Raw genomic sequence first — 27,506 nt, forward strand, 5'->3', positions numbered from 1 at the left:
CATACTCAACATGATAAATCGTATTATTCTTCTATTCTCATTTTAACTATTTCTCATTACTACTTTTTCACACTTTTTATTTTTCCTTCTCTTTTTACATTTAGTCTTCTCACTGTTATGATTATTACAATGTAACATTTCTAACTTTTTGTTATATGTACACTGATGTGATGACTCTAGTTGAATATCGGTATATAAAAAATAAATGTAGCGACCAGAATTATACACAGTATTCAAGGTGCGGTTTCACCATGGAGCGATACAGAGGCATTATGACATCCACTGTTTTATTTGCCATTCCCTTTCTAATAATTCCTAACATTCAGTTTGCTTTTTTGACCGTCAGTGTTACGAGCGCGCGCGGGCGCGGTCGTCCTAAGCTGGTGGTGAGCCCTTGGGCCATGGCAGGACTCCGGGAGGAGCCCAAAGCCACACCGTGGGAGGTGAGCTGAGCAGGCATGGGGAGCCAGGCGGGTACAGAAGCAGGGAGTCTGACCCTCAGCCGGACCTGCATGCCCATGGTAGCCAACACGGGGAAGTTGACTAATGAACGGTCCTCCGACTGTTCCCGGCCCTTTCGGACCTGCCGCTGGGAACGGCAATGGGCAGCAGGCCGGACAGAGGCGAGGGCAGACAGAGTCCTTATACAGAAGACATCAGACGGGGGCTGAAGCAGACATCCAAGACAGGCTGAAGCAAGACGTTGGAGACATCAGGGTAAGGGCTGAAGCGAGACATAGGAAAGATCCAGGCGAGCAGGAACTCCGATGCTGGGATACTGACATCCGAAGCCCCTTCGGCTGGCGGAAGCTCAAGAGCCCGTGGGACGAATCCCTCCTGTTGGCCACTCCAGGGCCCAACAGGACAGAAGGCTCAGGAACCAGACGAGGACGTAGGTCAAGGCAGAGACACGAAGACATCAGGGCAAAGGCTGAAGCAAGACATTGTAGACTAGGCAGGTGCAGACATTGCAGACAAGGCTGGACGGAAACATGGCATTGTCCATCAGGGCGCCCTACTCAGCCAGCACAGCTAGACTGGTCACGGACCACCCCGTCCCAGACGCGCCCTACACAGCCCAGGAAGGCTGGTCGCGGACCACGCTGAGGAAAGGAGGGTGCAGGGAAACTCCAGGCGAACAGGAACTCCGATGCTGGGATACTGACATCCGAAGCCCTTACGGCTGGCAGGAACAGGAACAGACATCTAGGCAGGGTCAGAAACAGACATCGAGGAAAGGTACCATCTAGACACGGCAGACCACGTAGGACCTGGATCGGGAGAGGCCACAGACAACTGTGTAACCCAATCCGAAGGCAAACAGGAACTAACAAGCAAGTCCTTATATACTGGAGGTTGAAGGCAACTCCCTGGGAGGAGTTAGTTAGGACCGCCCCTTGCTGGCCCTATAACTGGGGTAGAGAGCTGCGGGCCAGCCCCTAGGGAAACGGGCGTGGCTGAAAACCAGGAAGTCCAAACGCAGAGGCATGCAAGCCACAGGCAGGCCACAGGAACAGCTAGGCCACTCAGGCCCTGGAGCAAGTCCCGGATGGAACACAGGCGAGGCCCTGGCTTCAGAGCGGCCTCTGGGGGAAGGTAAGAGACCTCCTGTAGCGCAGCAACAGGGGGGATCGCAACAGTCAGAGCACACTGAGCTGACGACTTCAATGTTTTATCCACTATGATGGTTAGATCTGTTTCCTGGGTGGTAACTCCTAAGATACAACCTAACATTGTATAACTACAGCAAAGGTTATTTTTTCCTATATGCATCACCTTATACTTGTTCACATTAAATTTCATCTGCCATTTGGAAGCCCAATCTTCCAGTCTCACAAGGTCCTCCTGCAATTTATCACAATCTGCTTGAGATTTAACAACTCTGCAAAATTTTGTCTCATTTGCAAACTTTATCACCTCACTTGTCGTACCCCTTTCCAGATCATTTATAAATATATTTAAAAAAAAACACCAGTCCGAGTACAGATCCCTGAGACACTCTACTCTTTACCTTTTTCCACTGAGAATGCTGACCATTTATTCCTACTCTCTGTTTCATGTCTTTTAACCAGTTTGTAATCCACAAAAGGACATCGCCTGCTATCCTATGACTTTTTTTAGTTTTCTTAGAAGCCTCTCATGAGGGACTTTTGTCGAACATGTTCTGAAAATCCAAATCACCACAATTACTGGTTCACCTTTGTCCACATGTTTATTCACCCCTTCTAAAAAATGTAGATTTGTGAGGCAAGACTTCCCTTGGGTAAATCCATGCTGACTGTGTCCCATTAAACTATGTCTAGCTAAATATGTTGTGATTTTATTCTTTATAACAGCTTCAATGATTTTTCCCTGCACTGAAGTCAGGCTCACAGGTCTATAGATTCCTGGATCATACCTGGAGCCCTTTTTAAATATTGGAGTTATATTGGCCACCTTCCAGTCTTCAGAAAGAATGGATGTTTTAAATGATAGGTTACAAATTGAAATAGGTCAGAAATTTCATGTTTTAGTTCTTTCAGAACCTTGGAGTGTATTTCATCCAGTCCAGGTGATTTACTGCTCTTAACTTTATCAATCTGACCTACCACATCTTCCAGGTTCACTGTGATTTGGTTCAGTTCATCTGAATAGTCATCCTTGAAAACCGTCTCCGGAATGGTTGATGAATACTCAGTCATCAGCGATTTGGATTAATATTTATTTGTGCTTGGCATTTTTTTTTCTATCTGCAAATGGACCTTATATTTGGCAGTATGTATCTCCTAGTCATTTATATGTGTCCTGTGTTCCACAATATTTCCGGCTATGATTTTCTATTCACACTGGTATTTTGTTTCTTCTGCTCTCCAAACCCTTTGTCCTCTTAAATCAGTATGAATAGGAAATTGCTGCTGACAATTACACTTCAGACCAATCTCTAGGTGCTAGACAAGTTCTGATGATTACCCTAAATCAGATCAGTTTTCTAGTCCATTCTATTTACCATGGGTGGAAGAGGGTGAGAGGGCCAACTAATTTGATCACCAAGGAGTGACTGATTGCCCTCAGCTGGGAGCTTTGGTCTAAGAGTCCTAAAAAAGCACATGATCCTTGATATCTTTTAAAACCCAAACCTGGCAGTCTTCCAGCTTGCAGATGTCATTGAAAGGTAGTTGTTTGAAAGCTATATATTTGCTTTAGTCTTTGAAGAGATTTACAAATGGGAACTGGGAGTCCTCAGAAAAAATCAGGGCCTTACCTTTAAGGATAGGCAGTGTGAGTATGGAGAGGGGTAGGTTGGGTGCTGGTGATGAATATGGCACCTGTTTTAAGACTGGAAGGTCAGCTCATATCCCTCTCATCTCCTCCAGCATCATTTGCATACCCTCCCCAAAAGCTGCCAAGACACAGGCTCATTGCTTGGAGTGGGTACTTCAGGCAATGAGCCAGGCTTAGGAGCCGCTGCAGAATTGCATATAATGGTGGGAGAGGGGGATCTGGGCCTCCCTTGGCCAGCAAAGGTTGACCAATCTGAGTCCAACATTCCTAGATCCCAGGGCAGAGCAGGGTGTTTTGGGCTTGAGGTCCGCCAATTGGGGGGTGGAGGGGCTGGACCACCAATTCAGGGTCTTCCGGTGGTGAAGGTATGGGGGAGGAGTGGGCTGCTACTTCCCAATGGTGGCATCGGCTAAGGTTGCAGGAAGGACAGAGATCTCATAGTCCTCTTCCTGCTCATCTTCTAGCAAAAAGGAGTTTTCTTGTCTGTGATTATTGCAGCACATATGTGCTCATATGCTCCAGGGTGTGATGTGTATGATCATACAGGCAGTTAGAGGGCATTCCTTTTCTGAGAGAGGTGTAGGCAAAGGGAAGTGCTTCTAGCTACTGGTCACCCATGTCATATAGATGGTGGCAAGGCCATACAATGAATCCTTGACATATAGAAGCTTGCGTTTAGCAGTATTTTACTTGATGGTGCCTTACTCATGATATGGGCTCAGAATTAGACTCTGTGTCAGGATTTTAGCATAGGATTGTAGTCTACATAGAAGACATCTAGGGCCATGAAGCAGTACATAGTTGCACAGGATAGGGTCATATGCTTTCAACAGGAATACATTTAGGAGTGGGGCAAACACCCTGAAGGGTTTAAAGTTAGGCTGCCCATAACCCAGAGAAATGCCTAGATCTAAGTATGTTTGCATGAAGGTTTATTTAAACTGAAGGCAGAGGTGGGGTGGTGCTGAGTGATAGGCAAATAGTGTGGCTGGTGATGGAAACAGGATATAGACAGATTTTGCGAAAATCTCCGATGGCCATATCAGGAACTTACCTCAGGCACCATTCTGTCTGGCTTGCAGCCAGTGCAGCCACCTCTTCTTTTTGTGGTACAACTCCTGAGCCAACTTCTCCAAGTCCTCAATCTATACAGAGAAATAATATTACAAAGTTGAGTGTACACTGTAACTGTTACTGTGTCATCCATTCTGGTATATATCAACATAGTCTACTGATGTCTGAAGTGAGTATCATGGCTTTTTCCACTCCTCTAAGGGCATGTAGAAGTGGTATGCTGCTACCTGGGTCGAAAGTAGACCAAAACAGGGAACCTCCATGGTACCCCTGCAAGCTGTACAGTCCAGCCAGTGGGAGTATCCATTTGGACAGAACACACAACTTTGGGTGGGGTAACAAGAATCATGCAACATGGCCAAATCTTTCCCTTCTAAAAGGAGGCTTTAAGCTTCCTCTGCTATTGGGTCTACCATTAAATATGACATCCCATAAGAAGATCTAGTTGGTAATTGTACCTTTACTATACTTGTGATTATTGGTTTAAATCATCCCTTGAAATCGTTGTCTTCAGTTTCACTCTTGTGAACACATGCACATAGCTCATGCCATTAATGAAATGTAGATTTGTTACTGTATCCAGACATTGTTTCTTGCTTTTTTATTTAGGCTACATTAGGCCACATTAGAGATGTGAATCATGTGCCCGATCGTCTTAACGATCGGGTTCGCCTAGAGGGGGGAAAAAATCTGATCGTGGGTGATGTGGGTGATGTGAATCGGAATTTGTTCCGATTCACATCGTTGTTTTTTTTTTTTAGTGAGGCCCGACCCTTTAAAATTAACCCCTTACCTTCCCCCACCGTCCCAAACCCCAATGGGCGCGGGGACCGGTCTCCCGCTCTCGGGCCATTGGCGCTATTTTGGCTGCCACTCAAAAATGGCGCCGATGGCCCGATAAAAAAAAAACAACGCACCCGACCCTTTAAAAATGACCCCTTAGCTTCCCCCACCCTCCCGAGCCCCCCAAAACATTTTAAAATTACCTGGTGGTCTAGTGGTGGTCCCGGGAGCGATCTCCCATTCTCGGGCCATCGGCTGCCACTCAAAGATGGCACCGATGGCCCTTTGCCCTTACTATGTGACAGGGTATCCGTGCCATTGGCCGGCTCCTGTCACATGGTAGGAGCACTGGATGGCCGGCGCCATCTTTAAAGATGGCGGCGGCCATCTTTAAATACGGCAGCGGCCATCTTTAAAGATGGCGCCGGCCAGCCAGTGCTCCTACCATGTGACAGGGGCCGGCCAATGGCACGGATACCCTGTCATATGGTAAGGGCAAAGGGCCATCGGTGCCATCTTTGAGTGGCAGCCGACGACCTGAGAATGGGAGATCGCTCCCGGGACCACCACTAGAGCACCAGGTAATTTTAAAATGTTTTGGGGGGCTCGGGAGGGTGGGGGAAGCTAAGGGGTCATTTTTAAAGGGTCGGGTGGGTTGTTTTTTTTATCGGGCCATCGGCGCCATTTTTGAGTGGCAGCCAAAATAGCGCCAATGGCCCGAGAGCGGGAGATCGGTCCCCGCGCCCCCACTGGACCACCAGGTACTCGTAAAAAGCTTTGGGGGGGGGGTTCGGGAGGGTGGGGGAAGGTAAGGGATTCGTTTTATAGGGTCGGGGTGGGTTTAGGGGCTTTTTTGGTGTGCCGGTTTTCCCCGCCCTCCCCCCTCCCCTGATTTACGCTTTTGTGATGATAAATCGGGGGAATTTCTATTGTATCGCGACTCTTAACGATTTTTGACGATTTAAAATATATCTGACGATTGTTTTAAATCGTCAAAAAACGATTCACATCCCTAGGCCACATCCCTAGAGCTCTCCCCTAGTGGTCCCCATGATCACCTTAACTTGCCTCTCAACACCATTATCCACATGGGTAAGAATCTCCCTGGTTAAATACATGGCGAAGCAGGCATCAGGCCTCTTTGTTCCAGCTGAGGTTTCTCCTTACTCCCAAGATTGGGAACAACTCCCTTTCATACTCCAGCACCAGGGACGCCAGGCAGGTGATATCCCTGGCAGTGAAGTTGGGCTGCATTTTGGTAGTGGAATCATGGAAGAAGCCCACTTTGGAAGAACCTGGAAGTTGTGCATCACGGAAGCATATACATGCATGTGCAACACGTACATTAAATTTGCATGTGTTTTGTCACATGCACAATATAAAATACATGCGCATGAATGTGAGCTCATGCACAGTTTTAAAATTATCCTCCCTGTGTTTTAAAAATTCAAAGAATGTGCTTTTTGGTCTATTTTGAGAGTAGATTATTTCAGTTTTCTGTTGGAACACTCCACCACATAACCACCCCTCCTTGCAAATGAGCTGCTTTCCCACTATTGGTACTACAGGGAAGAAGTGTCCCAAATTTGCCCATCTGAAATCTGGTAGCCTTACTCTAACCTTTCCATACCTATAAGTGATCATACACAAAGTTATTGTTAGGAAATAAAAGAGAAGTCCATGACTGGTTCCATTAGAATCCACAGACCACTTTTTTTTTTTTTTTTTTTTTTTTTGTGGGGGGGGGAGGGGAGGGCAGCACAGTAATCATTTGCACAGTGCAGTTCAGCAGGTAATACTGGCCCTGTTTGCGCCTCTTACAATGCCTTGGAGTACTGTTGATGTTTCTGTTGGGGCTACTTTGTCACGATGCCACTTTGCCCTAGTCTTAGTGTCTCAGAGTGCTCTTTCCTGTGCTGCTGATGCCTACCTGCAAGTTTCATTAAACTTGAATAGAAAACCCCAATTCTGGAGCCCAAAATAGGATGCAGTGCTTCCCTCATTGACTTTAATGATAAACACAATGGGGCGGATTTTAAAAGCCCTGCTCGCGTAAATCCGCCCAGATTTACGCGAGCAGGGCCTTGTGTGCCGGCAGGCCTATTTTCCATAGGCCTGCCAGCACGCACAGAGCCCTGGGACTCGCGTAAGTCCCTGGGTTTTTGTCAGGGGCGGGGCCGATCGCGGCGTTTTGGGGGCGGGACGTGGCGTTTCGGGGGCGTGGTTTCGGACCGGGGCGGTCCGGGGGCGTGGCCGCGCCCTCCGGAACTGCCCCGGGTCACGTCTCGGCGCGCCAGCGGCCCGCTGGCACACGTGGATTTACATCTCCCTCCGGGAGGCGTAAATCCATGGACTAAGGTAGGGGGGGTTTAGATAGGGCTGGGGGGGTGTGTTAGGTAGAGGAAGGGAGGGGAAGGTGAGGGGAGGGCGAAAGAGAGTTCCCTCTGAGGCCCTCCGATTTCGGAGCGGCCTCGGAGGGAACGGAGGCAGGCTGCGCGGCTTGGCGTGCGCTGGCTGCCCAAAATCGGCAGCCTTGCGCGCGCCGATCCTGGATTTTAGAAGATACGCGCGGCTACGCGCGTATCTACTAAAATCCAGCGTACTTTTGTTTGCGCCTGGAGCGCGAACAAAAGTACGCGAACACGCTGTTTTTAAAAATCTACCCCCCTATATATATTTTTTTTCATTTGAAATGAATGAAACAAGTTATAGATCGAAACAAAACAAATTAATGAACAAAAATACACATTTTTTTTCAGCGCATATCCCTATTGAGTATCCTGTTTCTGACTTGGATTGGCCAGTGTCAGAACTGAAAGGTGTAGATCTATTTCTTGTTGCTCACTCTCAGGGATAAGTGGCAGCTTTCTCCAGTCTACCTGGCTAATAATAGTTTATGATCTTTTCCTCCAGGAACTTGTCCAAACCTCTCTTAACTATGCTATGCTAGATGCCTTGACCACATCCTCCAGCAAGAAATTCCACATCTTGATTGTGCATTGAGTTAAACAAACAAATCCAAAAACCTTTCTCCAATTTGTTTTAAATCTGTTGCCTGTTAGTTTTAAGGAGTAACTTCAGTCTTAGTACTGTTGGAAAGGGAAATAACATAGTAACTTAGTAATTAAGGGCAAATAAAGACTAAATGATCCATTAAGTCTGCCCAACAAGTTGCTTATGGTAGTAACTACCGCTCCATGCAGTTACCCCCATATGCCTTCTGTTAAGGGTAGTAACTAGTGCTCTGTACATGTTGTTACTACTACTACTATACATTTCTTTAATGCTACTTGACTTACGCAGCGCTGTACAAACAAATAAGAGAGCTTACGATCTAATCAAAATAAACATACAGGTCAAGAGACTTGGAGTTTCAGATCTAGTAAGACAATGGTTAAAATTAGTTACAGGCCGATACAGTACAATGCGCTCCGATGGACGCGCGTTTTCCCTTACCCCTTATTCAGTAAGGGGAGGAAAACACCGGTGAGTGCTGAGTGGATTTTAAAAGTACGTGCGCACTTGCTGCTCCACCCATAAGTGAAAAGTTCCAAAAAAAAGGGGCGGGGTGTGGGAATAGTCTGAGAGGGGCATGGGTATTCCTGGATTTTGCATTTAGATTTGTGTGTAAATACGTACACGCACGGGTGCGTGCCAGGGTTCCTTTCCGCAAAACTTTACTTCTGCTGTGGATGACGTGCAAGTTATAAAATAAAGAAAAATAGATTGGTGGGGGTTTAAGGCTTGGGGATAAGAGGGGAGAAGGGAGGCTATTAAAGTAGGGGGTTTTGGAAGTCCTGGCACTTACCTGGGCGAACTAGGAGCAAACTGGTGAAACTGGTAAAGCACATTTTAAAATCCCCCCCACTTATGTGGTATAAGCAGGATTTGCTTAAAATTGCATACACGTGTGCAGGGGTAGGATATTTTATAACATGCGCTCGTATATGCGTGCATATTATAAAATGGCCTTGTCCCTGGGCGTAGTCCAATGCACGCACATGTGTGCCTACATGCCTGTTGAAAAGTTACTGTCCCTATTTGCAAGAAACATTTGCAAGGTATTTCCAGCTGCACAATTCTGGTTGCTTAAATTGACAATTTAATAATTGTCAGGCATGTGTTTCAGAAAATTCATACAGTAAAGTACTCTTGCAGAACAAATAAATATTGCAATTAGAACACTCCATGAACTGCAGCCTGTCATTGCTATCCAAAATTTTGACAAGGCACTGTACTGAATTTAATGAATACATTTAACTTTATTTGAATTAATTGCTTTTCGGTGGAGTAAAGGTATAACTATATATACTACAAATAGAGATGTTCCGAAACAAAGAAGATAATTTTCAAAAGGATTTTTGTGCGTAAAACTGGGTTTTATGCACGTAAATAGACAGGAAACAGAGTAGGATTAAATGGACAATTTTCTCAGTGGAAGGGAGTGGGCAGTGGAGTGCCTCAGGGATCTGTATTGGGACCCTTACTTTTCAATATATTTATAAATGATCTGGAAAGAAATACGACGAGTGAGATAATCAAATTTGCAGATGATACAAAATTGTTCAGAGTAGTTAAATCACAAGCAGATTGTGATAAATTGCAGGAAGACCTTGTGAGACTGGAAAATTGGGCATCAAAATGGCAGATGAAATTTCATGTGGACAAGTGCAAGGTGATGTGTATATAGGGAAGAATAACCCATGCTATAGTTACACAATGTTAGGTTCCATATTAGGTGCTACAACCCAAGAAAGAGATCTAGGCGTCATAGTGGATAACACATTGAAATCGTCGGTTCAGTGTGCTGCGGCAGTCAAAAAAGCAAACAGAATGTTGGGAATTATTAGAAAGGGAATGGTGAATAAAACGGAAAATGTCATAATGCCTCTGTATCGCTCCATGGTGAGACCGCACCTTGAATACTGTGTACAATTCTAGTCGCCGCATCTCAAAAAAGATATAATTGCAATGGAGAAGGTACAGAGAAGGGCTACCAAAATGATAAGGGGAATGGAACAGCTCCCCTATGAGGAAAGACTAAAGAGGTTAGGAATTTTCAGCTTGGAGAAGAGACGGCTGAGGAGGGATATAATAGAGGTGTTTAAAATCAGGAGAGGTCTAGAATGGGTACATGTGAATTGGTTATTTACTCTTTCGGATAATAGAAAGACTAGGGGGCACTCCATGAAGTTAGCATGTGGCACATTTAAAACTAAATCGGAGGAAGTTCTTTTTTACTCAGCGCACAATTAAACTCTGGAATTTGTTGCCAGAGGATGTGGTTAGTGCAGTTAGTATAGCTGTGTTTAAAAAAGGATTGGATAAGTTCTTGGAGGAGAAGTCCATTACCTGCTATTAATTAAGTTGACTTAGAAAATAGCCACTGCTATTACTAGCAACGGTAACATGGAATAGACTTAGTTTTTGGGTACGTGCCAGGTTCTTATGGTCTGGATTGGCCACTGTTGGAAACAGGATGCTGGGCTTGATGGACTCTTGGTCTGACCCAGTATGGCATGTTCTTATGTTCTTGTTTGCAAATAGCCACATTTATGGGCGTAACTCAGAATTTTCAAGAAGGTTTTACATGAAAACTGCTACAATATCTGCTACTTGTATGTGCATAAATCCTTTTGAAAATTTCCTCCAGAGAATGACAGCAGATGAAGATCATGGGGGTAGATTTTCAAAGGGGTACGCGAGTAAGATACGCGCGTACCCCCCGAAAACCTACCCCAAACCCCCCCTGCGCGCGCCGAGCCTATTTTGCATAGGCTCGGCGGCGCGTGCAAGCCCCAGGATGCGCGTAAGTCCCGGGGCGTGTCGGGGGCGTGCCGGGAGTGACGCGGCGTGTCTGGGGCGTGTCTGGGGCGTGGTTCTGACCCGGGGGCGTGACAGCGGCCCCTGGACCAGCCCCCGGACTGGAACATGGAGCGCGGCAGCCGGCCCGACACACGCAATGTTACGCCTGCTTTGAGCAGGCGTAACTTTCGTGATAGAGGTAGGGGGGAGGTTTAGATAGGGCCAGGGGGGTGGGTTAGGTAGGGGAAGGGAGGGGAAGGTGGGGAGAGGGCGAAGGAAAGTTCCCTTCGAGGCCGCACACACAGGGCCCAGCCATGCACGTAAGTGCCGATTTTTACTCGCGTGGCCGTTTTAAAATTCGGCCTTATGACATTTTCTGTTTTATTCACATTCCCTTCCTAATAATTCCTGCTTGCTTTTTTGACTGCGGCAGCACACTAAGCTAACGATTTCAATGTATTATCCACTATAATGCCTAGATCTTTTTCCTGGGTGGTAGCTCCTAATATGGAACCTAACATCGTGTAACTACAGCGTGTAACTACAGCATGAATTATTTTCCCTATATGCATCACCTTGTACTTGTCCACATTAAATTTAATCTGCCATTTGGATGCCCAATTTTTTATTATCTGCAGATTTGAGCACCCCACTTGTCATATACCTTTCCAAATCATTTATAAATATATTGAAAAGCACCAGTCCAAGTACAGATTCCTTTTCCGCTGAGAAAATTGATCATTTAACCCTACTCTCTGTTTCCTATCTTTTAACCAGTTTGTAATCCTCAAAAGGACATCACCTCTTATCCCATGACTTTTTAGTTTTCTTAGAAGCCTTTCCTGAGGGACTTTGTCAAACGCCTTCTCAAAATTCAAATACATTTGAATACATTTGAATTTGGTTCACCTTTATCCAGATGTTTATTAACCCCTTCCAAAAAATAAAGCAAATTTGTGAAGCAAGATTTCTCTTGGGTAAATCCATGGTGACTGTGTTCCATTAAACCATGTCTTTCTATATGCTCTGTGATTTTGATCTTTAGAATAGTTTCCACTATTTTTCCCAGCACTGAAGTCAGGCTCACCAGTCTATAGTTTTCTGGATCACCCCTGAGGCCTTTTTAAATATTGGGGTTACATTGGCCACCCTCTAGTCTTCAGGTACAATGGATGATTTTAATGATATTTTACAAATTTTAACTAATAGATCTGAAATTTCATTTTTGAGTTCCTTTAGAACCCTGGGGTGGATACCATCCGGTCCAAGTGATTTGTTACCTTTTAGTTTGTTAATCTGGTTTACTACATCTTCCAGGTTCACTGTTATTTTGTTCAGTTCATCTGACTCATTACCCTTGGAAACCATCTCTGGAACAGTTATCTCTCAAACATCCTCATTAGTAATCACAGAAGCAAATAATTCATTTAGTCTTTCTGCAATGGCTTGATCATCCCTAACAGCCACTTTAACCCCTTGGTCATCTAACTGTCCAGCCAACTCCTTTGCAGGTTTCCTGCTTTGGATATATATTTAAAAGGTGTTATTAATGAGTTTTTGCCTCTTTGGCCAACTTCATTTCAAAATATTTCTTAGCTTGTCAATGCTTTCTCCTATTTTCTTCAGATTGATCCTACCATTTTTTGAAGGATTTTTTTTTTTTGGATAAAATAGCCTCTTTCACTTCACCTTTTAACCATGCCGGTAATCGTTTTGCTTTCCTTCCACTTATCAAAAATTCTAGATGGTTTCCAATGAAACATCCACAATTACATAAAAACAATAATGAAAACATAAAACATCACAAACCCTTTACACAAATTTAAAAACAATACAAACTCTTTAAACAATAATACAAACCATAAAACAATAAAATGGTCTCCTGCTTCCCATCAAGGTATAGTATCTGTCATAAAATTTACATTATCTGCCCTTCATAGTAGTACTTTTATAATCATACTCACAGCCATTCTGTTAAGATCAGATATTAAAGGCCTGTTGAAAAAAGGCTTTTACCATCTTTCTGAACTTTAATAGCTTAGCTTCAGCTTTCAAACATCCAGGCAGTGCCTTCCAAAATGTTGGTCCCTGCACATAAAAAAGTCATTCTCTTGACTCGTCTATTTATTTATTTAAATGCTTTTAAAATATACCGACATTCATAGGACATATCATGCCGGTTCACAATCAACATTGTAAAGGAGGAAGAGGAAATTACAAATAACAGGGAGGGGGGAGGTGGAGCAGGAAAGGAAAGAGGAGAGGATGGGGGCCAGGTGACAGCAAGCGCAGAAGTTGCGGGAAGGAGAAAGGTAGTGAAGTGCTAGGGGAGAGAGAAATTGATAGGAACTGTGTTAAAAAAAAAAAAAAAAAAAAAAACTGAGAATAAAAAATTAACAAATTTACAAAATCAGCAATTCCCTAGGATGCATCAACAGATTAGAAGGGGTAAGGGAATTGGAAGTGGCAGTGGTAGGGGTTTAGGTCTGATTGGAGTCAGGGTATGCTTGTAAGAAGAGCCAGGTTTTGATGCCTTTTTTGAAGTTGGGTAAGGAAGGTTCAAGGCGGAGATACGTGGGAAGAGAGTTCCAGAGGGAGGGGCCGGCTATGGTAAAGGCTCTCTCTCTAGTAGTCTAAGCGAATTACCTTAAATGATGGAATATTCAGCAACATTTGAGAGCCAGATATCAGTGCTCTTGTTGGTTAATATAATTTCAAACCAGCCTATTTACACCTTTAAAAACTAACATCACTACTTTAAACTTGATTCTCCAAATAACTGGAAGCCAATGATACTTTATAAAAAAAATGGTGTTATATGTTGAAGTATTGGAATTCCGGCCACAATTCATACAGCTGAGTTTTGTACATATTGTAAGTAAGTTTTGTACACTGTAAGTAAGTTTTAGGGATGCAGAGACCTGTCTGCTACAGGACACTTCCAGTTCCCCTCCCACTTCACCTCATGATCTTAAGTTCAGGAAAAGACAACATGTTCTCCACAGAATTAGACTTTTATTTATCTGATTTGGCAGGATTAGCATTTAGAAGATAACAACAATACATAAGTACATCTATAAAACTACACTCCCCAAACAGAAACCTCCGCTCAGCCAACAAAGGTCTATTAAAGATTCCTCCTACTCATTCCAAACAACTTACCTCAACTTGGAAGAGAGCCATATCCCTAGGTAGTCCCAAACTCTGGAACACCCTCCCAACCGAATTTAGAACACAACATAATTTAAAAACCTTCAAAAAAGAACTAAAAACCTGGATGTTTACGAAAGCCTATCAAAACACCCAATGACTCTCAGATATTGCTTCACTCCTACTAGCCCTATGCAAACCATGTGGAACCAATGCAAGCACGTAATACATAACCGAAACCACATACCGTATTTTTCGCTCCATAAGATGCACCTAGGATTCAGAGGGGGAAAATTAAAAAAAAAAAAAAAAAATTGTGCTAAACCGGCTCTGTCCCCGGGCGTCTGTGCAACTTATGGAGCAAATTAGGGGAGTGCATAACATTTTCTTTCTTCCCATTTTGTTTTCGGGTCTGGGGAGGGCCATTTCGGTCCATTCCCCAGATCAGAAAACCTTTGTCTTTCTAATTCTGTGAGAAACCCCCTCCAAACACCCCCCCCCATCCCAACACTTTTAAATTAATTAATAACCCCCACCCTCCTGACCCCCCCCAAGACCTGCCAAATTAATTAAATACAACCCCCCACCATCCTGACCCCTCCCCAAGATCTTCCAAATTAATTTACTACAGACCCCCCCAAGACCTGCCAAAAATCCGTGGGGGTCCAGGAGCGGTCCGGGAGCGATCTCCTGGACTTGGGCCGTCGGCTGCCAGCAATCAGAATGGCGCCGACGGCCCTTTGCCCTTACTATGTCACTGGGGTTGACCAATGGCAGCGGTAGCCCCTGTGACATAGTAAGGGCAAAGGGCCGTCGGCTGCCCGTAATCAAAATGGTGCCGACGGCACCTTTGCCCTTATTATGTCACAGGGGCTACCGCTGGCATTGGTCGACCCCAGTGACATAGTAAGGGCAAAGGGCCATCGGCGCCAATTTGATTGCTGGCAGCCGACGGCCCAAGTCCAGGAGACCGCTCCTGGACCCCCAGGGACTTATGGCAGGTCTTGGGGGTTCAGGAGGGTGGGGGGTTGTAGTAAATTAATTTGGAAGGTCTGGGGGGGGGGGGGTCAGGAGAGGGCGGGGGTTTTATTAGATTTTTAATTTTTTTTTTTTTTTTTTTATATTCGCTCCATAAGACACTTCCCCCCCACTTTTGGGGGAAAAAGTGTGTCTTATGGAGCGAAAAATACAGCAGTTTGAAATATGATCTACATTTACAAAGCCTAATATATTTATGTTGACAATCACATGATTCTTTGGAAACTATGTTAAACATCGAAACTTTTGTAAACCTTTGTGATGGCGAAACCGAACGGCAGTATATAAAATGCACCAAATAATAAATAAATAAATAAAATAAATGTCTTTAACATCCTGGCTACTAAGCAGCAGTTCACCCTAAAAGTTCTGTAATGTGGGTGGTTTAAAACATGTCATAAACCTTAGCCTGCCTAATATATTAATACTTATGGCTAACTTCCCAACTTCAGGTGATTTCCTTCTGTTTACCTCTGAAGTGGGCTCCAACTGGAGGTCTGGAGAACCATCTGAGAAGGAGGCTCGCTTCCAGGTCTGGTACTGGCAGAGCTGCCGGGCTGTCTGGGGGAGCTTGCTTCAGAGCTTGGAATTGGCAGAGCAGCCAGGCTAATCTTGGCTCCTCACCGCCTCAGACTCCGCACTACTGTCCAACCTCAGGCAGGGCACCTCTGGTCTCCTAGGTTCAACTAGTCTTCTCACTCCTCAATAGCAGGGGTTGCTGGGGCTGCTTTGGGTCTGCTCCCTTTCTCCTTATTTACCCCCATCTTACACTTTCCAGCTGATAAATATGCATAAGCTCATACATAATCAAGTAGTGGATGAAGGGTCTTTGTTGCATTGCAGGTCTTTCCTCCTCCCCTTTTCTCCAGGTGGTCCTGCCACAGTCAGTGTTTTCTCCATTTCAAAATACTCCCCCCTTCATCCAAGGGTGGGGGCCCCTCTGTCCTCTGGACTTCCCTTGGTTGGTCAGTGACTTCTGCTTTAGAGCCAAAGTTGCTGCATTGTCTCTCTGCCTTGGTTCTATTTACACAGGAGCTTACACACAAGCAGATCTTTATAAGTATCCTTCAGTTCTGGTTTAAAGCTCTCATCTGGGCAAAGTTTCTTTTCCTTAGCTGTGACGGTGTTTTTGGTCTGTCAGCATACTTGTTAGCATCTCTATTGGCTATTATGATTCATATTGGGTGCTTTCAGTGGTTAAACATGGGATATCAATCTACAGCACACGTCGTATTTTGGGGGTAAACCAACATGTAGCATGCTGCAATAATCAATGAAAGACATAACCAAGGAATGTGTAATTATTTTCAAATCATTTTCATTTAGAAAAGGATGCAAATGCTCCCAATTCACAGCCCAATCATTGTAGCAACAGTCCTTGACTGTCCTTCTGAAGTTCTGCATTCATGGTCCCTTGGTATAGCCATTGCACAATGACTAGAACCCCCTCCCTCTTGGGGGTTATAAACACTGCCTCTTCAACATCCCCAGCCCTAGCCATGTGGGGGGGGGGGGGGGAGTGGAAGATCTGAGGCAGGAATCAAACCTATCTTCTCCCCATGGCAGTATGCAGTAATGCCACTGGGCCATCAGCTTAGCCCTGGGAGACTATTGTGTGGATCCACCACCCCTTTCCATGAAGAAGTATATTCAGATGCTACTCTGAGCTTAACCCCTCTTGTTCTAGAATTCCCTTTTTCACAAAAAAACCAAAACAAAAAACAACCCTTGCATTTTTGTGCATTGTTTATACTTTTGAAGTATTTAAATGTATCTGTCGTTTCCTCCTCCATCTATTCTTGCCTGTAGGGTATCAATATTTTGATTTCCAAGTCTCATCTCATATTACTTTTGGTACAAACCCATCAGAGATAATGCCTTTGGATTTGAACTCAGTAGTCCAGATGAGATCTTACCAAAGATCTGCATTGTAACCTCCCGCTTTCTAGTTAGACCCTTTTACTATGTTTTCTGCTTGCGCACCTTAGCATTCCTCTGGCTCTGGCCAGCCACTAACTTGCCATACTTTTGCAAACCTGAGATCACTGGATTTGACCACTGCATCAGGCCGATGCAATATCGGCGCTCGTTAAACGGGCGCTCATGATTGAGCACCCGCTCTTAATGCACACCGATCTACTTCTCCCAGGCACCCGGTTTAATACTTAAATTGACTGCCACAGTAACATGGAGGCGCTAGGGAAAAATTTGCATCCCTAGCGCTTCCTTGGCATTGGGTGCCTAGGAGAGGTGGCTGTCAGCGGGTTAGGAAAACGGAATCTCAATTTTACAAGTGTCCATTTTCCTAACCTCTACACAGCCACAGGTTAGAAAAATGGATGCTTGTTAATTAAGTGTCCCTTTTCCAGCACACTTTAAAAAAAAATATTTTTTTTTTTTAGGGTTCTCCTTTTTTGGTTCCTCTGACTTAATATTGCCATGATATGAAGTCAGAGGAATTGCAGAAAAGAAGTGTTATCTGCTGTTCTGTAAACTTGTTGGGCTTCTCAAGAATTAACTCCTTTTTTGGGGAAGGTGTTAATTTTTGAGGATAAAAATGTGAGTTAGGCGCACATTTTTTTTTTTTGCATCAGGGAAAAATAGGTAATAGCCTCATCAACATGAATTTACATGTGATGGGCTCTATTTGCTACACACTTAGTTGGATGCGTTCTTTGGACACAATAACCCCTGTTTTGTTGAGCCATGTGCTGCGGCCAGCTCACTGTATTGCATTGGCCTGTGAGGTTGCTGTCCTACTTGGCTCACCTCAGTATTTCAACTTCTAATTGTGTACTGCTCCCTTGGATTTCTGCACCCTAAGGGGCAGATTTTCAAAGGGTTATGCACGTAACCCCCGAAAAGCTGCCCCTGCGTGTGCCGAGTCTATCTTGCATAGGCTTGGCGGCGCGCGCAAGCCCCGGGTCATGCGTATATCCCGGAGCTTTGGAAAAGGGGCGTTCCGGGGGCAGGGCCGTGGATGGGGTGCCGGCCCGGGGACGTTTCGGGGGCGAGGTCGAGGCCTCCAGAACAGCCAATGTTCTGGGGGATGGTGCGCCGGCAGGCTGCCGGCGCGCGCAAGTTACACCTGCCCAGAGGCAGGCGTAACTTTCATGATAAAGGTCAGGAGGGGGATTTAGATAGGGCTGGGGGTTGGGTTAGATAGGGGAAGGGAGGGGAAGGTGCTCTGAGCGGCCTCGGAGGGAACGGAGGAAGGCTGCGCGGCTTGGCACGCACAAGTTGCACAATTGTGCACCCCCTTGCATGCGCTGACCCTGGATTTTATAACATGCGCGCGGCAGCATGCGCATGTTATAAAATCGGGTGTAGATTTGTTCGCACTGGGTTGCGCGAACAAATCTACGCCCACGCGCAGGTTTAAAGATCTGCCCCTAAATGCATGACTCTGCACTTTTTTTTTCACTGAAACTTAGTTGCCACTCAATCACGCCTCAAGTTTTCTTAGATCACTTCTGTCTAGTCTTGCATCCAGAAATCAGGAGGTGATTTTTTATTGCATTGAATCTATTACAATATGAATTTTGCAGGATAGAGATGTTTTATTAGGGAATGGCTTCTTCATCTTATAGTCCTTTTTAGGCATTTGATTTCATACTTCTTAGCTTTTCAGCCTCATTGCTTGTAAAAATAATATACACATTCTCTTGAGAGAAAACATTCATCAGTGGGGGCATTTGAAATGATGTTTTCTCTAGTGATGTTTTAGCATTCATACAAAAAGAAGATCATGGATGTTTTTCACTTGGTTAAACACATCTCTTAAAAACGATTCAGTTGCTTTTGCTTTGCTATAGTCATATAACAATTTATATCACACAACTTTGGGTTTGTTTGAAAATAAAAGTTTACTGGTAGACCTTGCTTAGCGTTTAAAAGAAAATCCAAACAATCAGAAATAATATTGTTGGTGAGATATTTTGAAGAGTCGGATAAAAATTTTTGTGTTACATTATTTTACGTAGTTTCTGCTCTCCATTTTTGAAGTTGGAAAAAGAGAGAGGGCTTTATTTTCAAGAGTTTGGCCACAGACACAGAAAAGGAAAAATTATTTTGAAAGTTTGGACTTGTATCATTTTAAAAGGTGCAACATTTTTGGGAAATTTCTCGTATGTTTTTGTATAATAGGAGGAAAGTTATGGTTAATAAGGTACAGAACACAATGACGTTTATAATGATATTGTTAATATACTTTGTTGCTGTTTGCCTGCATTCCTAATGCATTTGGTCTTAATGGCAGAATTTTAGTGTGCAGTTGATGGAAACATACTATGTTACAATCTGAAAAGAAACAGAGTAAATGCATTATTTAGTAGGGAAGTAGGTTATTTCAATGTATTTTTCATGTACATTTTTCCTTTGCACTTTCTTAGTTGTTTTTAACTAGGTTTTCAGAAAATAATACATTTTTAATGCTTCTTAAGTCTAGGACAGGGAGAGCAAGACAAAGTTGTCAAGAAAGGGAATGGAGAGGCTGGGACAATGCTTTACAAATGAATAAATAATAATAATATTAATAGGCAAGAGAAATGTGTGTAGTTAAGGTGACAATGGAGTAAAGGAGGGAGAATGTGGAGGGAATTAATCAAAAGGAGGGGGAAACTGGAGGGAACCAAGGTTATAGTCCTCCGTGACAGAGGTAGGCAAGGCCAGTTCTGGAGTCCTCAAACAGATCTGGTTTTCAGGATTTCCACAATGATTAGGCATGAGGTATATTTACAGGCACTACCTTCATTATATGCACATATATCTCATGCCTATTCGTTATGGATATCCTGAAAACCAGATCCGTTTGTGGCACTCCAGTACTGGCATCGCCTACCCCTGGTCTATTAGGCCTGCATGAGTTAGTGGGGAAGGAGGAGCAATAGGAGCAGTGTGATTGGGTCCAACAGTTCAATGGAATTTGACAAACCCTTCCACACTCTGAAAGGGAAAACTGAGGAGTTGGTAATATGCGTAAGGTATCCGAACATGTGCTATGCTAATGTTAAAAATTGGGTAATGTTGCTATATGTTTGGACTTAATTAAAGCTTGGGCAGTGCTTTGGACCTAGATAGTTGGAGAAGCAGTTAGGCAAGACAGAAAGAAAGTGGGTTGGAAAGGTTTGTTACCCAGGTAGAGAGTCCATCAAGCTAGGTGGAGAGAACATTGCACAAATCTCATCTTTGGGTGAGTTTCCTCTCTCCAAAGGTCATCAAATCTTCACAAGAGACCACTGTTCTGTTCATACGTCTCACGTTGAATGTCAAAGTGGCCCCTAACACCCTACACTAATATCTAAACCTCACCTCGAGTTACTAGGTGGGCCTCCCATAGGGATATAAATACTAGGGATGTGAATCGTTTTTTGACGATTTAAAATATCGTCCGATATATTTTAAATCGTCAAAAATCGTTAGAGGCGATATATTATTTATTTATTTATTTAAATGCTTTTAAAATATACCGACATTCATAGGACATATCATGCCGGTTCACAATCAACATTGTAAAGGAGGAAGAGGAAATTACAAATAACAGGGAGGGGGGAGGTGGAGCAGGAAAGGAAAAAGGAGAGGATGGGGGCCAGGTGACAGCAATAATAGGAATTCCCCCGATTTATCGTCAAAAATCGTAAATTAGGGGAAGGGGGAGGGCGGGAAAACCGGCACACTAAAACAACCCTAAAACCCACCCGACCCTGTGTGTGCTCTGGCCCTTTTGGTGATTTGAAATACTGTGGAAGCAGAGGTCAGAGATCCCAGAGGAGTGGCAGATAGTGTCAGTGATAATGTTTCTAGGAAGCTGGCAACCCTCTCACACTCCTAGGAACCCTAAGACCTGCCTCCTACTTTTTCCCCAGCACTTTCCCTTGGAGAAAGTGGGAGGTGGGTGAATGGTGGGGCGGTCTTTGTGTGGCACACTCTTTGCAGGCTGGTGCAAAGGCATTAGGCACCCCAAATTAACTTTACAACCTTGTCCCCATGCTCCCTGCCTTCACCACACACAATTAAACATTCTGCATTTATAATAATTCATTTTACATGAAAAACTATATTGATATTACAGACATCTGAAAGCAAAATATCACACATTATCACAACCTTGCAAAAAACACATTTGAGATGCATATAGTGTTAGGTCTATTAAGAACATAAGAACAAGCCATACTGGGTCAGACCAAGGGTCTATCAAGCCCAGCATCCTGTTTCCAACAGTGCCCAATCCAGGCCATAAGAACCTGGCAAGTACCCAAAAACTAAGTCCTGTTCCATGTTACCGTTGCTAGTAATAGCGGTGGTTATTATCTAAGTCAACTCAATTAATAGCAGGTAATGGACTTCTCCTCCAAGAACTTATCCAATCCTTTTTTAAACACAGCTATACTAACTGTAATGCATGTTGGGTGTGCGCTTTGCCCTCAAAGCCCAGAGTAAACTGAAATACAATTACAATACAGTAAACATCCTATACTAAAAGAGCACCAACTGCCAGCACTCAAGCAGTAAAAACCCCCAACTATGAAAAGGCAATGCTGCAAATATTATACCAGGCCCTAAACACCAATATACCTCCTATTAGGAAAACAGAATAAGCCAGCCTTTTATAGATCCTTACATAGAAACTACATACTGGCAGAATATCTCACCTTGGCCACACATACAGAACACACAGACCCTCACAAATGAAGAACAAAGAAATCATGAAGTATAAACAGAAACGTAGACAAAAAATGAACAGAAATATGCAACAAGCCAGACTGTATGCAATGCAAAAATGGAAAGTTAGAAATACCATTCCTCAAAACAATAAAATCAAGGAATATAAAACTTTAATCATAACAGTAGAAACATAGTAATAATATTTCAAAACAGCTAATAATGAAAATCTCATATAAAATTATAAAACATTTTCACAAACATCAATAAATTATTTTAAAATAGCAGACACATCAAATAACACTCAATAATTAAAGCTAATAAGGATGAAAAAAAATCCCTGCTTTCCAAACCTGGGTACTTTTGATTTCCAGTCACCCTGAGATTACCATGGATTAGTGTGTGGGGGAAGGGGGGGACTTTCTCCTCTCATACACACATGTTCATGCTCTCTCTGACACACACACACACATGCTGTCTCACAAGAAAGAGTGATTGTAGCTTTAACAGCAGTGGAAGTTTTAGCCCTGGAGAGTTATTTTGAAAAATGTAACGAAAATATTGGAGAGCTTAAATTAACGATGCCAGATATAGGAACTCATATTGCTAATGCTGAAGGCAGGATCTCTGTCATTGAGGATGAAAATACAGCTTTGCAAGTAAAAGTGACTAAATTTTAAAAAACTTGCAGTTGACTATGCCAAAAAATTATACGATTTTGAAAACAGATCACGGTGTAATAATATTCGAATACTTGGTACAAGTGAGAATGTAATGGATGTCAACCTTATAGAATTATTGGAAACATGGCTGTTGGGGGAAATAGAGGCCATGGAGTTAGAGGGAAGATGACAGTTGGGCTCTTAGGCTGGGCCTTAAAGGAGTGCATTGTGACCCAGAGTAGTAATTGTAAAGATATTAAATTATTCCCATAAAGTATGTCTTCTACAAGCCTACCGCAAACACTGAGGGGTAGATTTTAAAAGGGATACGCGCGTACCCCCTGAAAACCTACCCCAAACCCCCCTCTGCGCGCGCTGAGCCTATTTTGCATAGGCTCGGTGGCGTGCGCAAGCCCCGGGATGCGCGTAAATCCCGGGGTTTGCATGGAGGGGCGTGTCGGGGGCGTGCCACGAGTGACCCGGCGCTTCGGGGGCGGTGCCGCGGGCGTGGTTTCAGCCCGGGGGCATGGCCGCAGCCTCCGGACCGGAACATGGAGCGCGGCAGCCGGCCCGGTGCGCGCAAAGTTACGCCTGCTTCCAGCAGGCGTAACTTTGCCGACAAAGGTAGGTGGGGGTTTAGATAGGGCCGGGGGGGGGGGGGGGTTAGGGAAGGGAAGGTGCGGGGGGTGGAAGGAAAGTTCCCTCCGAGGCCGCTCCGAAATCGGAGCGGCCTCGGAGGGAACGGAGGCAGGCTGCGCGGCTCGGCACGTGCAGGCTTCCAATCTGTCCCTGAGATATTATACATCATGGCAATAGAGTCCAGATTTTTCAAGATTTCTCTGCAACAGTCTTGGCCAAACTAAAATAATTTAATGTGGTGTGCGTGGAGCTAGTATGTCGTGATGTATAATGTCCAGTCAGACTAAAAATCTGATATGATGGCAAAATGAAGGCATTTGAGATCACTGTTTGTTGAAGCCAAGCGCCTTGTGGATACCTTGCTGGAGTACAATGCTGTGGTAGATTGAAGATTTCTTACCAGTGGCTATTTGAATGATGCAAACTAGAGGTTTACAGTTTATGGGACTAGTATGACTGGTATTTTGGTATTTTGTTTTTAATTTTGAATTATTTTTCACTGTTATTGAGTTGGTTAATCACACTCCTGTATAGACTTTGTGATGCAGTTTTGGACCTAAACTGCTTCACATGGAAGGGAAATGGGACCATATGCTAAGAGCAATGGCTTAGTACAGTTAACTATGCACCAATAAGTGATCTTTTATTATACCTAATGCCTTGCTACTATTTTTTCTCGCCGCACTTTTGTGTATGATTCACATTTATGTATCAGTTTTTTCATTCTGTTTTCCAAATAAATACAGCCAAAGAAAACACCCAGTATGCATGTGAATTTTTGTATTTTGAAATGTTTCATTTTTTTATACCTCCTGGGAGTCATTTATGTTGACTTTATTACGTTAATGGTTAGTGAGTGGTAAACTACCCGAGGATACAGAACTTCATTCAAATCTAATACCAGATCGTTTTTTTGTTTCAATTGAATGAAGGAGTTCCCAGCATCCTGTTTATAATACATGAAGACCAGCATTTTTATAGTTGCTGGTATTAACTCCCTAGTTACTTAACCTTACAATATAGTGAATTTCAAGTACATCACTTTGATAGATGTTATAATATTATGTGTTGTCCTGGTTATGGTAGCAAAGTTTGCTATCAGCATAATAAGAATTATGGGTCATTTTAGTTTCAGAATTCTTCTGCATATACATACAGAGGTGGCACCTGAATGCATCAACTAAGATCCACAGCTCTATAGGAGCTGGTTTTGAATTGGAAAGTTGTTTTTGCAGGGAAAGGGGACAGGGTGGGGAGGGAGGGAGGGGGATAAAGAGGGTGGGAGTTGGGGAGAAACCTTTATATCTTAGATGCAATGTGGGAAAATATATCTAAATTCTTGACAATTTGGTGTAACCTGGTAACTGGTGAGTTAACTTCCATGAAGGGGGATGAGCTTCTGCTCGAGCTAGGAAGAGTGGCTAGTGCTGGTTAGATTCCATATGTTTGTAAAGAACACACAAAGGTTTAAATATGAAGGGGATTAACATTATTAGCTGGAATGTAGCAGGGCTGGGCACTCCCATAAAGCATGAATAAGTTGAGTCATCTAAAAAGACTTAAATGTCAGGTTGCAATGTTACAGGAAACCCATTTGTCGGAACGAGAACATATAAAGTTGAAGTGACAATGGATTGCACAGGTTTTTTTGGCTACTGGAAACACCATGAGTAGAGGCATGACCATATTAACAAAAACATATAATTTAAACTACATTCTTCTATTGTGGACTCCCAGGGTAGATATTTAACTTTATTGGAAGAATTGCAATAAAGTACATATTCTGACTTCAGTATATGCCCCGAACTCATATGACCATGTCATGTTCACTACCTTAGGGGGTTATTTTCTAACCCTATCACACGCGAAAAGTCCCATTTCGCGTGCGATACCTAGATCGGGGCGGAGTTGGGGCTGTGTCAGCACCGGAAGAGGAGGAGTCGGGGCGGCATCGGGGCAGACCCTGCGGAAACTTTGTTGACGGCGAAAAGATAAGGTCCCTTATCGCCGCCAGTAATGTGCCCAATAGCCCCTCCTTTTACGATGGCGCTATTAGATGCGAAAGCCGGCAGCGATCACACCACGGTGGTGCGATCGCTGCTGGCTTTCGCAGGCCCGCCCTCCACCCCCCCTTCACACCGGTTTGTGAATCCCGGCGCTAAGATAGAAAATCCAGCCCTTAGTCTTTAAAATTTCATCTCTAGGTTTGCATCTAGTTATTCTGGGAGGGGATTTAAATTGTATAGCCAATCCTGGCCTTGATAGGATGCCTGGGGGCAAGGGGCAGAGTCTAGGAGATCATAAGGCTGTTCATTTTTTATGCTTGCATCTTCAGTTGGTAGATGTTTGGAGAGCATTGAATCCATTCACTAAGGATTTTACACATCAAACCAGAGTGCACGATTCTCTTTCTAGAATTATTACTGTATGAGGTGTTTGCTACTATTACTAGAATTGATATTGAAACTCTTGTGATCTCTGACCACTGTCCAGTCTCGGGCCATTTGGAGCTCGACACGTATGGTGGACATATGTTCTACTGAACGATGCCTGTACACTTAGAGGCAGATTTTAAAAGCCCTGTGCTCGTAAATCCAGCTGGATTTACACGCGCAGGGGGGTTACGCGTGCCAAACCTATTTTGCATAGGCCCGGTGACGCGCTCAAGCCCTGGGACGCACGTATGTCCCGAGGCTTTGAAAAAGGGGCGGGAAGTGGGCGTGGGCAGGGTGCCGGTTCGGGGATGGTCCAGGAGCGGGACCGAGGCCTCCGGCACAGCGATATTAAGTCGGAGGCCCCAAAATTTAAAAAAAAAAAAAATTTAAATCGGCCCGCGGATCGGAAGACGGACGCTCAATTTAGCCAGCGTCTGTTTTCCGAACCCATAGCTGTCAGCGGGCTCGAGAACAGACGCCGGAAAAATTGAGCGTCGGCTGTCAAACCCGCTGACAGCTGCCGGTCCTGTCAAAAAGGAGGCACTCGGGACGCACTAGTGTCCCTAGTGCTTCTTTTTACCGTGGGCCCTAATTTGCATGTTCTTCACCCCTGAATCCCGAGACTCTTACTGAATTGGCCTGAAAAGCAGGGGCTCTAGAAAGAGACTTGATACATGGCTCTCAGTTGAAGTGACTGAAATGGCTGTGCTAAAGTAAAGGGGAGCAGGATATAAAATATAGGGGGGGGGGGGGGGAGATCCCATGTTAGTTGCAAATGAAAGCTTATGGCATGGGATCCCAATGTTGGTTTTAATCGAATTGGAAACTACTGGGTCAGAAAAAAAAAGCTTTCTTTTTTTTTTTTTTTAAAGGCCAACTATTTGTTAATCCAGTGTAATTTCATTACTTAAACTTTATGTAGTACTGGACCAGAAGGTCTAGGTTTTAGGGACTCTAGAGATGCTAATTTTCTTTTTTAATTTTATTTCAATTTCTCTGCAGCACACTGGAAATAACTGCATGCTTAAATATATTGTTATAGGCATATTTTTAGTGTTGCTGTATGTGTTGTAGGTAATTATCATGTTTTGTCTGCTGTTACGACAGGATTTTGTTTGCTAACCATTTTGAATTATTCGCAGTAATTATGTTTTTTCCCCTGTTTTTTATTGCTGGCATACACCCAGCATGGATAATGGCTGTGCTTTCAAAAGATACTTTTTTGACAACATAAATCCGCGTAATTTTACTTGACTATGTTTTAACTTTTCACTTTATTTTATAGATTAACCAGGCATTTTATGTTTCAGTCCTGTGTGTGATTAAATTTAGAAAATGTCTTAGCTTTTTATTATCATAGCACTGTAAGGACATTGTCAGGCACCACAAGGATAATTATCCAAGTGTGGAACTTTAGTAAATCCTATTTCTGCAGCCTTGTTTTAGGAATTGGAAGCATTTTGTTGTCATACATTGAAATATAATAATAATAATATTGAGTTTATGCAATACTTAGGCTAAAATTTTAATTGGGGACCATTTGTGCTACTGTGTTCCAAAAGTGATAATTGCTAGTGCAAAGCTGGATCAGAACTTTAAAACATCTGTTTAAATGGTTTATAATTATTTCACACCATTCTTATTACTCAGCATTACTCAGGGACCTGTGTACTAACTGACATTAAAATTTGTAGATTAATGCATATAAATGATAATTTTAACCTGTGCTTCTCAGTCACATTACTGAGAAATCCTGATTCTTCTAAATGTTTTATTTCCCCCCTAGTGAATTTAGGACCTATGCAATAAAATTTAGCATGCATATTAAGGTCCTTGTTTGCTTGCTAAAAATAGAAAGTTATGCAGAAATGCCTTACTATGCGTATTATTTATTATTTATTTATTTATAGACTTTTCTATACCAGCGTTCATGAAAAGACATATGTCGGTTTACATTGAACCAGGTTAGAAATACATCAAACGGTGGTTTAAACAGGGT

General features: G+C 43.6%; 1 protein-coding gene across 4 annotated transcripts in view; it reads left to right on the forward strand.

Moving 5' to 3' along the window:
- KCNH5 (potassium voltage-gated channel subfamily H member 5) overlaps positions 1-27,506 on the forward strand; it is a 568,772-nt gene that overhangs the window by 10,642 nt on the left and 530,624 nt on the right. The gene's annotated exons all lie outside the window — the stretch shown is intronic.

The sequence above is a fragment of the Rhinatrema bivittatum genome, chromosome 4 (assembly GCF_901001135.1).
Source record: "Rhinatrema bivittatum chromosome 4, aRhiBiv1.1, whole genome shotgun sequence".
Classification (NCBI taxonomy): Eukaryota; Metazoa; Chordata; class Amphibia; order Gymnophiona; family Rhinatrematidae; genus Rhinatrema; species Rhinatrema bivittatum.